The following is a 14521-nucleotide window of genomic DNA, read 5'->3' on the forward strand; positions in this document are numbered from 1 at the left end:
TTAGAAAATATAGAATATTTATTTATTTATATATTTATATAATGATTGAAGTAGTAGAATCTATAACAATATTCAGAATTGTACTATGTATTATGTATTTTTGTCTGTGCTGTTGAGTGTCCTCTGGCTTAGTTCCTTTTGTTTGCTCCCCTGTGTTTTTTCCCAGTGTTTTCTCTGCTCTTGATTGCCTGATGAAGCGGGAGTTTTGCCCGTGAAACGCGTTGCATATACTTGGAGAATCCCCAATAAATAATATTTGTTGTCTTTTGACGGCTCATTGGCTGGTCTTTACTTGAGGGAGGTGAGTCCACCTACATCCCTTCTTTTAAACGGTTTTTAAATATTTTATTCTTGCTGGCGCCTCTGTTGTGTTCTATTATTCCCCTGCATGCTCTAAGGCCACCCAGCATTGCAGGCAGTAGCACCCAGCAAAGCGTCCAGCCCTCCCCAGCCTGCCCTGGCTACCTAATACTGATATATATGACCACGTGGCTACTTAATTCTATTTTCTGGGGGACATGGCTACATGATTTATGTATACAGGGCCCATTGGGTTATTAAATGATTTTATTTTGACGCACCTGGCTATTTATTTTGTTCATTGTAAGGCACCTGGCTACTTAATTATTCTATCTGGAGGTGTGTGACTACTTATATTTTTATCTAGCGGCATTTGACTACTTGATGAATTATCATCAGGCATGTTACTACTTGATTATTTTATCTAAAGTTTATTTTGTCAGACCCACTCTTTGTGAATAACATCACTACTTATTTTTTGTATTTTTGGGTCTGCCCATGACCCATCATGGCCACGCCCATGTTCCAGTGCATGGCCACTCCCATTTTTTTGCTGCGGGTGTGCTGCATGTAGCCTTCTCCCTGATATAGACTGAGCTCACAATCTATTCCCTACCATAGTCTAATGTCCTACCAAATTAATTATATAGCACTGACATCTGCACAAAATTCCTAGTACATGCGTAAGAGAGCCCAAATTGGGGGGGGGGGGGGAGTGGGCCCCAGGCTGAAACTTTCCTGGTGGGCCCTTAGTTTCCCAGTCCGACCCTGACTGGCAGATAATAGTGGCAGGCAATGACTGGTAGATTCTAGTGTAAGGTTGGGCTTGGTGGAGGGATAATAAATAGATAGTAATGGGATGCAAATAATTTCGAGTTGATGAAGGATTATGAAAATGTTGTATGTATATTTATTCAGTTTGAAAATTGTCCAATCAACTTCTACCTTAGTAGGATTTGATAGGTAATTTTTTTAAGCTGCATACATTGGCATACAACATTTGGATCATGCTACATCAACTTGAAGTTATTTGCATGTCTTTGACCATCACTTATAATAGGTAGATTGTAATGGCAGGCAGTGTGTGACCAGCTGCAGGTGACAACTAGTGGCAAATAGTGTGTGACAAGCATCAGCCCCGGGCCGTCCATGAGGCGGGGTGAGGCAGGTTCATCCGCCACCGGAAGTGGGGGGGGGGGCGGTGCACAGCCTGGCTGTGGGGGGGGCCAAGCTGGAGGGGGTAGCAGCCAGGAAGGGTGGCAGCGGGCACAGCGGTGGGGAGGGGGGATCAGACTCCCCCCCCCCTCACCCCGGTCCCCCCGTTTGCTCTTCCCCTCCAGCTATGAGCGCAGCGTGTATCAGGCAACGGGCGGGGAATTACTCACCTTTTCCTTCCACGTTCCAGCGATGCATACCACCGCTCCTCACTTCCTGCAATGCCGCCTACTGCACATGCGTAAGTACAGTGGGTGCCACAGTTCATTCCTTTTACACTTGCATCTTCTTCTCCATATGCAGCATCCTGTCCACCTTTCTTGTACAGCAGCCACCCTAGGCACCAGCCTTTTTGCCCTTTCCAGAAACTCTGCCCTGGCCACAGTAGGCCACAGTGCAGTAATGCCCCAGCTAAACCCAGACTAAAATGTGAATGAAGCTGTTTTGTAGGCATCAGGGCCGGTTATAGACTTTTTGCTGCCTGAGGCATACTTGTGAGGATGCACCCCCACCCCAATTTGGAATGATTACACAGCACCCAACAATTTACTCTGCTTCATTTACTGTTCTCACATGACATGCTGCGGCTCAACACAATAGCACACTGGCTGGCTGTAAATTTGTGACAAGCAAACTACTCACCCTCAGCCAGTCCGTTCCTCCTTAGTCAGGACAGCAGTGCCACCTCCTCCCTTCTGCTGTGCAAGACAAATTAAATACTGCTGCTTTCCTGCCTCTCTCTCCTCACTCACTATCAGACTCCTCATACAACACAACAAGCTACTTTCCCCAATAATGACCTCTTCACCTCGCTCTCCTCATGCTTTTCCTCCTACTCTGACTGCTTGCGGTTAATGTAAACACAGTACAAACATGCTGCCCCTGTAGTCTCTGCACCTGATGCAAATGTTTCACCTTGTTTCATGAGAGAACCGTCCCTGGTAGCCATCTCATTCATATAGCTGAGAAATTGAGGCAAAACCTAAGAGACGGCTCACACTGGTATCCAAAACAGTGCACTAAAAGGATCCGAATGCATGTGAATGGACCTTATGGCAATCAATAGGATCTGTTCACATTGCTCTGTTCGGTACGTCTTGCTGAACAGATGGCAAGTTTGCAGAGGCCAGGATTTATCCGGATCGAAGGGATACGTCGCATTGACCATGTGGAACAGAGGGTAACAGATGAAAAACTGATGCCCAATAAAAATGTATCCGTTTGACGGATCATTTTTTACACAAGTCAATTTTTCATCAAAGCCGGCCCTAATGCTTTCTCTTTGTATGCAGGTTTATGTTATTTCATAAATATAACGGATGCTTTCCGGGTGCAATGGAAGAACCTATAGCTGTAGTGTTATTAGTATGCTATGGAGGCTGTCTTCTTAATCTGCTTCCATAAAGGTTACCTTGCTGGCTGTATTGCTATTCTTCTGGGTATAATAATCTGAAAAAGCACTGACCTGTAGCAAGTATGTAGATTAAGTGTTTTAATAATTCCTTGCCTGATATGCATACCTCAGTCAATATGCAATATTAATACAATACAATAATACAATACAATAACATTTGTAAAGCGCTTTTCTCCCATAGGACTCAAAGCGCATAGCTGTGTCTCAGATTAATACAGGGTTTCAGGCTGGGTTGTGTTACAGAGGAGATAGTCAGATGTTCATGAATGCCAGACTGAAAAGGTAGGTTTTCAGTTTAGACTTAAATGCTTCCAGGGATGGGGCTGTCCTGATTGGGTGTGGCAGGGACTGGGAGTTCCAAAGTGTAGGGGCAGCATGACAAAAGGCTCTGTCTCCAAAGGTTTTGAGGTGGACTCTGGGGGTGACCAAGGTGTTACGTCCTTTTGATCTAAGATTGTGGGGGGTGTGATGTAGTTGCAACAAGTCCTTCAGGTATCCAGGGCCCAGATTGTGCAAGGATTTGAATGTCAGTAAGCCAATCTTAAACAGAATTCTCCATTTTATCGGTAACCAGTGGAGTGAGCTCAGGGTTGGTGTTATGTGGCAATGGCGGGGTTGGCTCGTTAACAGCATTGCGGCGGCATTCTGTACTAATTGCAGGCGGCGTAAGTCTTTCTTATGCAGGCCTGTGTAGAGGACGTTGCAGTAGTCTAACCTTGATGTGACGAAGGCATGAACTAGGGTTGGAAGATCCTCTGAAGGAATTAGGTGTTTAATCCTTGCAATATTCCTTAGGTGAAAGAAGGAATGTTTCACAACAGCTGAGATTTGATTCCTGAAGCTTAATTTCCCATCAATCAGTACTCCCAGGCTGCGCACACAGTCTGAGTTGTTCAGGTCTGAGCTCCCTATCCTTAGCGGTGTTGGTTGAGACTGGAGCTGCTTTGCTGTTGAGCCCTGGCCCTCGATAACAAGAACCTCTGTTTTGTCAGCATTAAGTTTTAGCCAATTATTATTCATCCACTCCTGAAGCTCAGCTAAGCATGCGTTTATTTGTGGAGTAGGGTCTGTGACGTCAGGTTTGAATGACAAATATAGCTGGGTGTCATCAGCATAGCAATGATATGTCAGGCCATCACTTTGGATGGCTGAGATTTACACTGGATTAAAATTGGACTTGGACTGAAAATGCCTAGCCTGCTAGGAGCTGACCTCAAACTTTGAAATTCTTCAACTTTCTTCAACCCTCAGCTCCTGATCCTTCTGTAAGTAACGGAAATGGCAAAAAATATTACCTGAAAGCTGATTCATAAGATCAACAACAACTGACTCACAACTAATTGCACTCAGGACTAAACACTTATTTAAGTCACTGCCAGGCAGTGAACAGGAAGGGCTACAATGGTGATGTTATATGGAATGTAGCATCAGGAAATAGTGGTATTTTAAAGCTTAGAAATGCTCTTGTAGTGTGAACAAGCCCTTACTCTTATTTTTCCTGCCTGCCTGAAATGGTATGTACATTGCTAGCCCTCATTGAGCTCTGTACTAAAACTGCACTGTCATATCTAGCTTGATTTGTAAGCTAGGTCCTGACTCCTGATATCACATTGTGGGAGGGGTTTCACCACAATATCATCCATACAGACCCTCCTGATGATCTATTTGCGAAAAGGTAAATAATTTACATAGGAACAGTGGTATCAGCTGCTGATTGGGATGAAGTTCAATCCTTGGCTACTCCTTGATTCCTCTTTAAAGGGAACCTGGGGGAAACGAGGCAGCTGCGGTGAACAGCACCGCCGCCGCAGCTGCCTCCATGCGGCCATCCGTCCGTTCGGCGTCCAGGACGCCGAGGACGGAACGCTCTCTTGTGCAGAGAGCTGCCATAGCACGCGGGCGCGCGCACAGACGGGACCTTTATGCGGGGAGGAAGCCCGTCAGCTGACCTGCTGGTCGGCTGACGTCAGAGGAGACCCACGGCGCCCAGGATTGGCAGATGAGAGGGGGGCGTGCCAGTGGGGTCTCCTCTGCTTCATAAGCCTCCGAGCTGCATTGTTACTTTGTCTGTTGTCGTGAATACTTGCGTGTTAGCGCGCAGACCTTAGGCTAGTGCCCTGGTGTTGATACTAAGGATTTCACACCAAGTCTAGGATATTGCTGATTTGTTATTGTTCATTGTGGACTAGTTCCCGGGTGTTGATGCCACAGATTTCACACCCAGACTAGGATATTACTACTGTATTGATCTCCTGTGTATGACTCTTAGCTATTCTCTCTGACTCTGATTCTGCTCAGTCAGTTGTCCTTTAAAGCAAAATGAAACCCAGAATTTCTTCTTATTTACAGCATATTATATACTACCACCTTTTTTTTTTTACTAGAACAGCATTCAATTAGTTAAACACAGAGCTTGAAAGTTCAGTGCAGAGAAAGCTGGACACATCCGAAGTGGAGATAATGTTATCTTGTGTTTACTTAATTGTATCAAGTGAGGAATGTGACACAGTCTCTGACTGTGCAGAAGATCCTGGACACAGACAGACATTCAAAGTATTTCTGCCTTCAATACAACATGAATAAAACCAGTTATGAATAAAATGCAAAGGCAGCTCTCAAAGCAAAAAACTGTACTGTTGGGAACTTGTAATGTCTAAATGAATAATAATACTTATAAACAAATGCAAATATGATAACCATATGGCATATAAAAAGTAGGAAAACATGTTTTTATTGAATATTATGTCAGAGTTTTATACCGCTTTAAAGTAAATGCGAACCGCTTGTTAAAGCGCAGTATGGAGTTGCCTGTCTTCGGGAAGACTTGGCTCCCAAAGACTTCCGAACTTCCGAAGTCCCCGCAGCGGGGGATTTAAATGGAGAAGCTGCTGCTGCAACAAGGGCACCAGGAGAGGAGAGGGAAGGCTCTATAGCACCCAGAGCCTTCCCCCTCCTTAGGTAAGTATCTGGTTTCCCAATGGAGTCCTATTTACTTTAACTGGTACTCACTTACAAACATCATGTAATACTTTGCCTAGGCATTGCAGAAAGGGTAACTTTTTACTCAGAATAACAGTGTGATTTGGTAATGCTGACAAATTCCTTATTGAGTCATATGAGGAGTGAATTTTAATGATAGGTCTATTGAATGCGTCCCCCCATACTACGTGTATAGTGCCTCTAATGGGACCTGACAATACTTCTATCAGAGATGCATGAGGTGACTGGGAAAATGCTCATTTCTTGTTTGCAGTCTTGCCTTTGAACAAACACGTTTCAGAAACGTACACAAACTTTGATCCATTAAACCGAATCATGCTGACACGATGATATAAATTCAGGACATTCAAATGAAGGACGGGCTGCTGTATCCAATCTCCCGGCATATCAGAGCTGGCTCTTGCTGACTCTGCTTGAATATTGCACTGTGAAGTTAGCACGCCATCTGAGGCAGTCTCAATCCATCACTGCATTTCCTGAAGCCTGCAATGAAATCGGATGCTTTGTGTGATGCTTTTGGACATAAGATAATATCATGAGGAGAGGTTTGCTGAGAAATAGAGACTGTTATCGCTTTCTGGGGATCACAACTGCATATGCATCCTAGCCATTAAAATTACAGCTGAATTACATTTTCCTACCCACGGCAGAGTCAGAGAGCTCATCACATTTAAATCATTCAGACATTTTCTAAAGTGTATTCCATAGGGTTATATGGTAAAAATTAAACTGCACTTTTTATTTAAAGAGAATCTGTACTCTAATATTCTTACACTAAAAAGCATACCATTCTATTCCTTATTTTCTCCTGTGCCTCTTTGTGCTGTTTCTGCCACTCCCTGCTGCAATCCTGGCTTGTAATTAACAGTTTTAGGCAGTGTTTACAAACAAACTAACCAGCTTGTAATAGGCTCACATAAACAGAGTGTGTGAGTCATACAGAGTGTGCAGGGGGCCTGCAGAGGGTGTGTATCGCTTCTAACCAATCACAAGAAACCCTGCACATTCCACACACTCAAGCTTTAGCCCAACAGACACGACAGAGGAAAGTAGATGAGATTTATTACAGAGACAGTGCAATTAGGAAAAGCTGCAGTAAGCCAGAGCACATTAGAACATGCATAGGAACTTATAGGATAGAAGAAATAAGACTGAAAAATTTGTTACAGAGTCTCTTTAAAGAGGAACTGTAGCCAAGGATCGAACTTCATCCCAATCAGTAGCTGATACCCCCTTTTCTTATGAGAAATCTCTACCTTTTCTTGAATAGATCATAAGGGGGTCTGTATGGCGGATATTTTTGGGGAAACCCCTGCCACAGTGTGATGTCAGGCAGGGCCGGGCCAAGGCAGAGGCGAGAGAGGCTCCAGCCTCGGGGTGCAGTGTAGGAGGGGGTGCACAACTCACTTGGCTATCATTCCCCTACTGGGTTTGAAGCAGAAAGAAATAAAAAAAGGGGATACATGGAAGTGACTGCAAGCCAGGTAACTAGAGATAAAACTGTTGGCGGGGGCTGGGGGTCCTGGGGCGCCTCTTAGTCTAATAACAATCAGTGTGTGACTGCTGGGGTGGGAGGGATGAAGGAGCGCACTTTGGTGTCTCAGCCTTGGGTGCCGGTGGACCTTGTTCCAGTTCTGATGTCAGGACCTAGGCGTACCTAAAGGGGAGCAGTTCCTTTGACTGCAGGGGTTCCCAGAGCTGTAAGGGGGCCCCAATACTATTTCATTCCCTCTGATATATTGGTCCATCCTTCAGATCAGGTGTGTTGTTGTCCCTACACTTAAATCGCGTACATTTGAAAAGGGCGTATGGAAAAAATGGCACTTGATATAGACGAAAAAAGCAAAATTCGTCTACAAAGGATGCCTGGTGTAGCCGAAAATCCAAATTCATCTACAAAGGGTGCCCGGTGTAGCTGAAATACCAAATTCGTCTACAAAGGGCTCCTGGTATAGCTGAGATGCCAAATTCGGCTACATAAGGTGCCTGGTGTAGACGAAAAGATAGTTTTAGTTTATAAAAAGGATGCTGTTACAGGTGAAATTTGTTGGGCTATAAAAGGGTGCTGGATATAGCCTAGAAAAGTGATATAGCCGAAAAAAGTATTACCTAACTTCTCCCTACTCTCACACAGAACCCTTCCCTGGTGGTGCCAAATCTCCCCCCCCCCCCTCCCTACTGTTGCCTAACCCTAAGAACCCCCTGGTGGTGCCTAACGCTAAGATTCCCCTGGTGGTGCCTGCCTAACCCTAAGACCCCCCTGCTCGTGCCTAACTCTAAGACCCCCTGGTGGTGCCTAACCCCAACACTCCCCTAGTGGTGCCTAACCCTAAGACCCCCCTGGTGGTGCCTAACCCCAAGACCCCCAGGTGGTGCCTATCCCTAAGACCCCCCAGTGGTGCCTAACCCTAAGACCCCCCCCCGGTGATTACTAAGACCTATCTTCTCCCTACTCTCACACAGAACTCCCTGGTGGTGCCTAACCCTAAGACCCCCCTGGTGGTGCCAGACCCTAAGACCCCTCAGGTGGTGCCTAACCCTAAGACCCCCCCCCCCCCCCTGTGATTACTAAGACCTATCTCCTCCCTACTCTCACACAGGTTCCTCCCCTGGTGGTGCCTAACCCTAAGACCCCCCTGGTGGTGCCAGACCCTAAGACCCCTCAGGTGGTTCCTAACCCTAAGACCCCCCCCCCCCCCGGTGATTACTAAGACCTATCTTCTCCCTACTCTCACACAGAACCCTCCCCTGGTGGTGCCTAACCCTAAGACCCTCCCCCCCCAGGGGTGCCTAACCCTAAGACCCTTCCGCTTGTGATGCCGAATCCTAACTCCCCCTGCACCCCTGAATCAAAAATCTTGGCTATAAAAGGGCACCTTTTTGTAGCAGAATCAAAAACCTTGTAGCCGAAAACCTTGTAGACAAATAAAAAATAAGCGGTGTTCTTTTGTAGCCAAATTGAAAGCCTTGTAGCTGAAATGAAAACTCTGGTGTGCTTTTCACCACCTGATAGCTGAGATTTGCAGAAATAACATGAAGTCTGAAGTCTATGGAGGCTCCCTTTTAATACAGATGGCTCAGGCGCCCTTTTTAACTGATTTCATAAAAATCTGGATGGCCACACATGTTTCATAAGTCTTGTAAGATGGGCCCCAGGCTGTGTTGGTTACAAGGGGTTAACAAGTGAAAGGATGTGAATATCGGGGGGCCCTATCAAAGTATTGCTGATTTATAGTTACACCCTTTCCCTGTACAGAGCCACAGAGGATGTTGGCACTATAATAAATACCGTATTTTTCGGCATATAAGACGCTCCGGCAAATAAGGCACACCTTGGTTTAGAGGACAAATATAAGGAAAAAAAAAACTAAACCTAGGCGCGTCTACAGTGCAGGGGCATCTTATGGACCTTTTAGAGCCTAAAACTGTCTCTGAGCTACTCTATCTACACTACACTGCCCAGGCAGCTACACTACACTAATCCCTGCTGCCCTAACAACTAAGCTACACAGCGATACAATACACTACACTACACTAACAGAACACATTAATAAACTTCACTACACTATGCTACACTACACTGCACTAACACAACACACCACTTTAATACTTTACTTTACACTACAGTACACTACACTGCAGTGCACTGACACAACACACAACTTCACTACACTGTACTACACTAACATTAGACTGCACTACAATGACACATCGATACTCCGCCAGTTCCTGCCGCCACACTCCTCTTCCCCTCACTTCAGCCACGATCCTCTTCACCCTCCTCAGGTGTAATTCTCCAATGCCACCTCTGCCACTAGGTCCTCCGCTCCTGTGTAGAAAAGAAAAGGCATTAGTGGCATTTTTCCACTCTCCTGCCGTGATCCTGTCACGCCATGCCACTCACGGAAAGCCACCACCGCCTCTGCCGCTATACGCTGGGTGTTCCATCCTCCTGTCCTCCTACTTCCTATTTACATCATGTGCAGCCATGTCATGCGTAACCCCAGCCCTCCTTCACGGGAGCGGAGGACCTAGCAGCAGAGGTGGCATCGGAGAAATGCACCTGAGGAGGGTGAAGAGGATCGCGGCTGAAGCAAGGGGAAGAGGAGCGTGGCTCAATCCCCCCCATTTTGGGGAAGAAAAGGTGCGTCTTATTTTCCCGAAAAATACATTAATAATGATGATGATACACCAAATGTTTCCAGTGGGTGGCAGGTCTGAACTGCAGTCTGCAAGACATTTTACAACTTGGACTCTTTTACTACTGAGCAGGGGTGTGAATACAAATCATGCCACCCCCAGAAAAAATTGGATGGGGCACCCCAACCTTCACACCCTGTCCCTTGCCTAGCCCTTCAAATCCTCACAGTCTGGGGCCCTTCTTGCAAGGGTCATAAACCAAACCACGATGTTAACATCGTAATCTTCACATCCATAAAAAGTGTAGTCACAATTTGGTTTGTAAGTGTGTTGTTGTAATAAGCAGAGCTTTTCCTTAAAAGATGACATCTGGATGGCAGTATATCTTGCTCCAAAATCAGTATATATCCCACTTTTGCGGAAATAACATGAGATAAAATGAAAAATATTTCACCAGGTTTTTTTCAGCTTCACCAGCCACTTCCTGCAGCAGTTGCTGTCCGTCGCAGACTGTCCAGGGATCGCTCTGTACCCGATTCCCTTGTAGTGCAACTCGCATAACAATCCAGAGCCAAGCAGCATCAGCCTTCCCACTCTGATTTAGCTTGCAGAATCCTAGTTTCCCACACAAAACAGCAGCATTGTATCACTCTTATTAGTAAACTACCAGACATACAGGTTGATTCATCAATGTATATAGCGTGAGATATATTGAAAACCGAGAGTTAAATGTTACGTGCTGCAAGCAGCATACCGTGCGCTCTTAAGGTCAATTAACATAGTAGCAGCCTCGCTAGTCAAGTATTGCGGTTACAGTGCTGCACTAGCGTGCGTACTTTACTAGGAGCTTGCGCACCGTAAGAGCTGCTGGAAGCAAGCGTAGTGTGCGCGTAACATTTACCATGCAGTCGCAGTATTCAATGTATCTTGTGCTGAACTCTGCAATACACAATGATGTGTCAACCCCAATATATCAATATGAGTTAGGTTACATAATCACCCATCTCCCTTTCTCAACTCCTCCCCCTCTCCCCCCCCCCCCCCCCCCCCAACACTGAGCTGTGTTTCCCAGTCACTAGTTCCCCACTTTAATTCATGAAGTTCCTACTACAATAACATTATGGTGGGGCTTCCAATGAAGTCTGGTGGCACATCATTACTGTGACCAATCCTTACTGTTAATTCTAGAAAGGAAAGTGGTGCTCTCCTACCCTTTGTAATGATAGGGAGGGTGTCCTTTTCCCATTATGACAGGAAGTGGGGTGTTGTGGCTAATTTATGGCTAATCTGGGATGATGCAGTGGGGAAGTGCAGGGCTGACGCTTGCAGTAAGGCAAGGGGGGCAATTGCCCCAGCGCCCCGGGCACTGATGGGGCCCTCCACCACAACATCACTGTGTGTGGTCGCGGGGTTGCGCCGCTGGGGCCCCCCCTTGCTGCCAAAACCCAGAACTCCCTCCTAATTGACCCATGTTGTCAGACCAATATACCCACTAGCGGGGCCCTAGCACGATAGCAGCATTCCACTTCCTGTGTGACCCGGCACATCATATAATGTGTAACATGCTCCGTGTCCCACAGGAAGTTGAATGAAGATGGGCGGCAAGCAGCTGCAGCACAGCAGCCGGGACAGCCAGGTAAATACAAATGCTGCAATCGTGCTGGGGCCCAGCTAGCAGGTATATTCATAGTCCCCAACTGTCCTGTTTTCGTCGGGACTGACCCGATTTGGGAGGGCTCTCCCACTATCCCGCTATGACCACCCAGTGTCCCGGCTGGCTGGGGGGGGGTCAGATGCAGGGGCGGACTGACTATTCGCGCAGGAAGGGAGGCAGCCAGTGAAAGGGAGCTAGTGGTAAAGTGGCGGAGAAGGGGGGAAGTCTCCCCCCCCCCTTCCCTCACCTTGGGGCTCCCTTTCCTGGCTCTCCCTTCCGGATTAATGTTTAAGTCTCCTCCGATGGCGCAGCGGCTGACAGCGGGAGGAGAGGACTTACCACTGTTACGCAGACGCCGGAGAGAGCTGTGATCTGTGCGCCGCTAGTCTGGTCTACTCAAGACCTATACACCTGGCTGCATACACTGGGGAGACCTATACACCTGGCTATACTGGGGAGACCTATACACCTGGCCGCATATACTGGGGAGACCTATACACCTGGCTACATATACTGGGGAGACCTACACACCTGGCTACATATACTGGGGACACCTATACACCTGGCTGCATATACTGGGGACACCTATACACCTGGCTATACTGGGGAGACCTATACACCTGGCTGCATATACTGGGGAGACCTATACACCTGGCTGCATATACTGGGGGCACCTACACACCTGGCTACATATACTGGGGAGACCTACACACCTGGCTACATATACTGGGGACACCTATACACCTGGCTGCATATACTGGGGACACCTATACACCTGGCTATACTGGGGAGACCTATACACCTGGCTGCATATACTGGGGAGACTTATACACCTGGCTGCATATACTGGGGACACCTATACACCTGGCTACATATACTGGGGAGAACTACACACCTGGCTACATATACTGGGGACATCTATACACCTGGCTGCATATACTGGGGACACCTATACACCTGGCTATACTGGCGAGACCAACACACCTGGCTACATAAACTGGGGAGACTTATACACCTGGCTACATATACTGGGGACACCTATACACCTGGCTACATATACTGGGGAGACCTATACACCTGGCTACATTTACTGGGGACACCTATAGACCTAGCTACATATACTGGCATAGCTCCCAACTATCCCTTTTTCGGAGGGACAGTCCCTCTTTGCGAGCCCAGTCCCTTTGTACCTCTTTGCTCCTCATTTGTCCCTCTTTCATGACTTTGTCCCTCTTTCTATGTAAATATATATATTTATCTACTAAAAATGTGTTGAATTGACTCTAAACTTTATTCCCATCCTTTGAATTGATATATTACTAATTTTAAAATGTTAATATGAAGGAAAATGAACAAGGATAGAAAGGACCAGTGCGGTTTGAATTATAAAACCACATATTTTTCTTAGGAAATCTTTATGGTATGCGTGACTAGGGGGTGTGACGGGGGGTGGTCAGGGGTGTGACAGGGGCGTGGCTTAAGTGTCCCTCTTTCTCATCTCAAAATGCTGGGAGGTATGGGTATATTGGTCTGACAACACGGATCAATTAGGGGGGAAGTCGGGGTTCCAGGGGGGGGGGGGGGGCGGCAGGCAGCTAGATGAAATTTTTCTGGGGGAATGGAAGCCCCAGTTTACCTTTGCCCCATCGGAGGTTAAACTTGCCCTGGGGAAGTGACATTGGCCTCAATTCACTAAGCTTATCTCCTGTCTTTAATAACGTTTCTAGAGTCATCACCATGGTGATGAGGCATGTAGTATTCAGGAATCAGGAAACATTTTACCTCAGGCAAACCTAAAGTTAACTCTTCAATCCTTAAAATAACTCCAGAATTATAAAGTTAAAGACAGGCTGTTAATTAACAACTGCCTGTGAAAATAACTACAGAGGAGGTAACTTAAGGAATGAAGAGATAAGATAACTCTCTCACTGTGCCATGGTAAGTTTTCTCTTGCCTTATTATCTCTAGCATGATCTTAGTGAATTGAGGTCATTGAGGGATTAAAGTAAATCTAAAGCGGCACAAAACAAATTAGTTACTCACCTATGGAGAGGGAAGGCTCTGGACCCTTCCCATTCCTTTCTGTCACCTCGTTCCATCACCAGGCCCCGGTGAAGTTCTTAGACTAGCTTGGTTGAATACAGTCTTCGGAAGTACTCAAGTCCCCAAGTACTCCCGAAAGATGAGCAGGTCCATACTGCACGAGTCAGGGGTCACGCATGCGCAGCACAGATGTGCCTGTCTTCGGAAGTATTGGGGATGTGAATACTCTTAAAGACTGCTGAGGAGGAGTCCCAAATATGGGGATCCTGGAATGCACTAGGCTAGTTTTTTTTTTTGGGGGGGGGGGGGGGAGTGGGGAGTACATCCTTAGGTTAAGTAGGAAGGGGTCTATTTAAAAAACGAAATGCTGGGATAGGAGTTTATGGACAATTGTTCTGATTCTCATAGGATTTGTTTGATTTTTCCCTGCTAGGTCCTCTTTAGAGAATACAAAGTTACTAGTTCAGCATTATCTCCGGAGTTTGCTGGCTGGAAGTAATGGCTTTGCCTCTGCTTGGTGTGTTGGGATTTTACTTTTAGAAAACATCCTTTTTCATTATTATTGTGCAGTGGCACCTTTAGAAGGTCACAGGATTGTTTAAGAGATCGTTTTTATCTTGTAATTATTTCTGACAACATAAAGGCATCTGCAGCTTTTATCAGGAGAAGCCATGAAAAAAATGCTCCCCAAAGACATCCAGGCAGCTATTTTGTGGAGTAAATGGCCTTATCTTGTTCTTCAGCACTTTTATTCC

At 46.2% G+C, this 14521-nt stretch overlaps 1 long non-coding RNA gene across 1 annotated transcript in view; it reads right to left on the bottom strand.

Moving 5' to 3' along the window:
* Window positions 1–6169: 6169 nt before the first annotated feature.
* Window positions 6170–14521, bottom strand: part of LOC137543973 (uncharacterized) — a 40498-nt gene continuing 32146 nt past the window's right edge. Inside the window, exons 2-3 of the long non-coding RNA XR_011025688.1 lie at window positions 10524–10684; window positions 6170–6412 (exon numbers count right to left, since the gene is read on the bottom strand). This is a non-coding gene — a long non-coding RNA (uncharacterized lncRNA). The remainder of the gene's footprint in view (window positions 6413–10523; window positions 10685–14521) is intronic.

Source organism: Hyperolius riggenbachi, chromosome 2 (assembly GCF_040937935.1).
Source record: "Hyperolius riggenbachi isolate aHypRig1 chromosome 2, aHypRig1.pri, whole genome shotgun sequence".
Lineage (NCBI taxonomy): Eukaryota > Metazoa > Chordata > Amphibia > Anura > Hyperoliidae > Hyperolius > Hyperolius riggenbachi.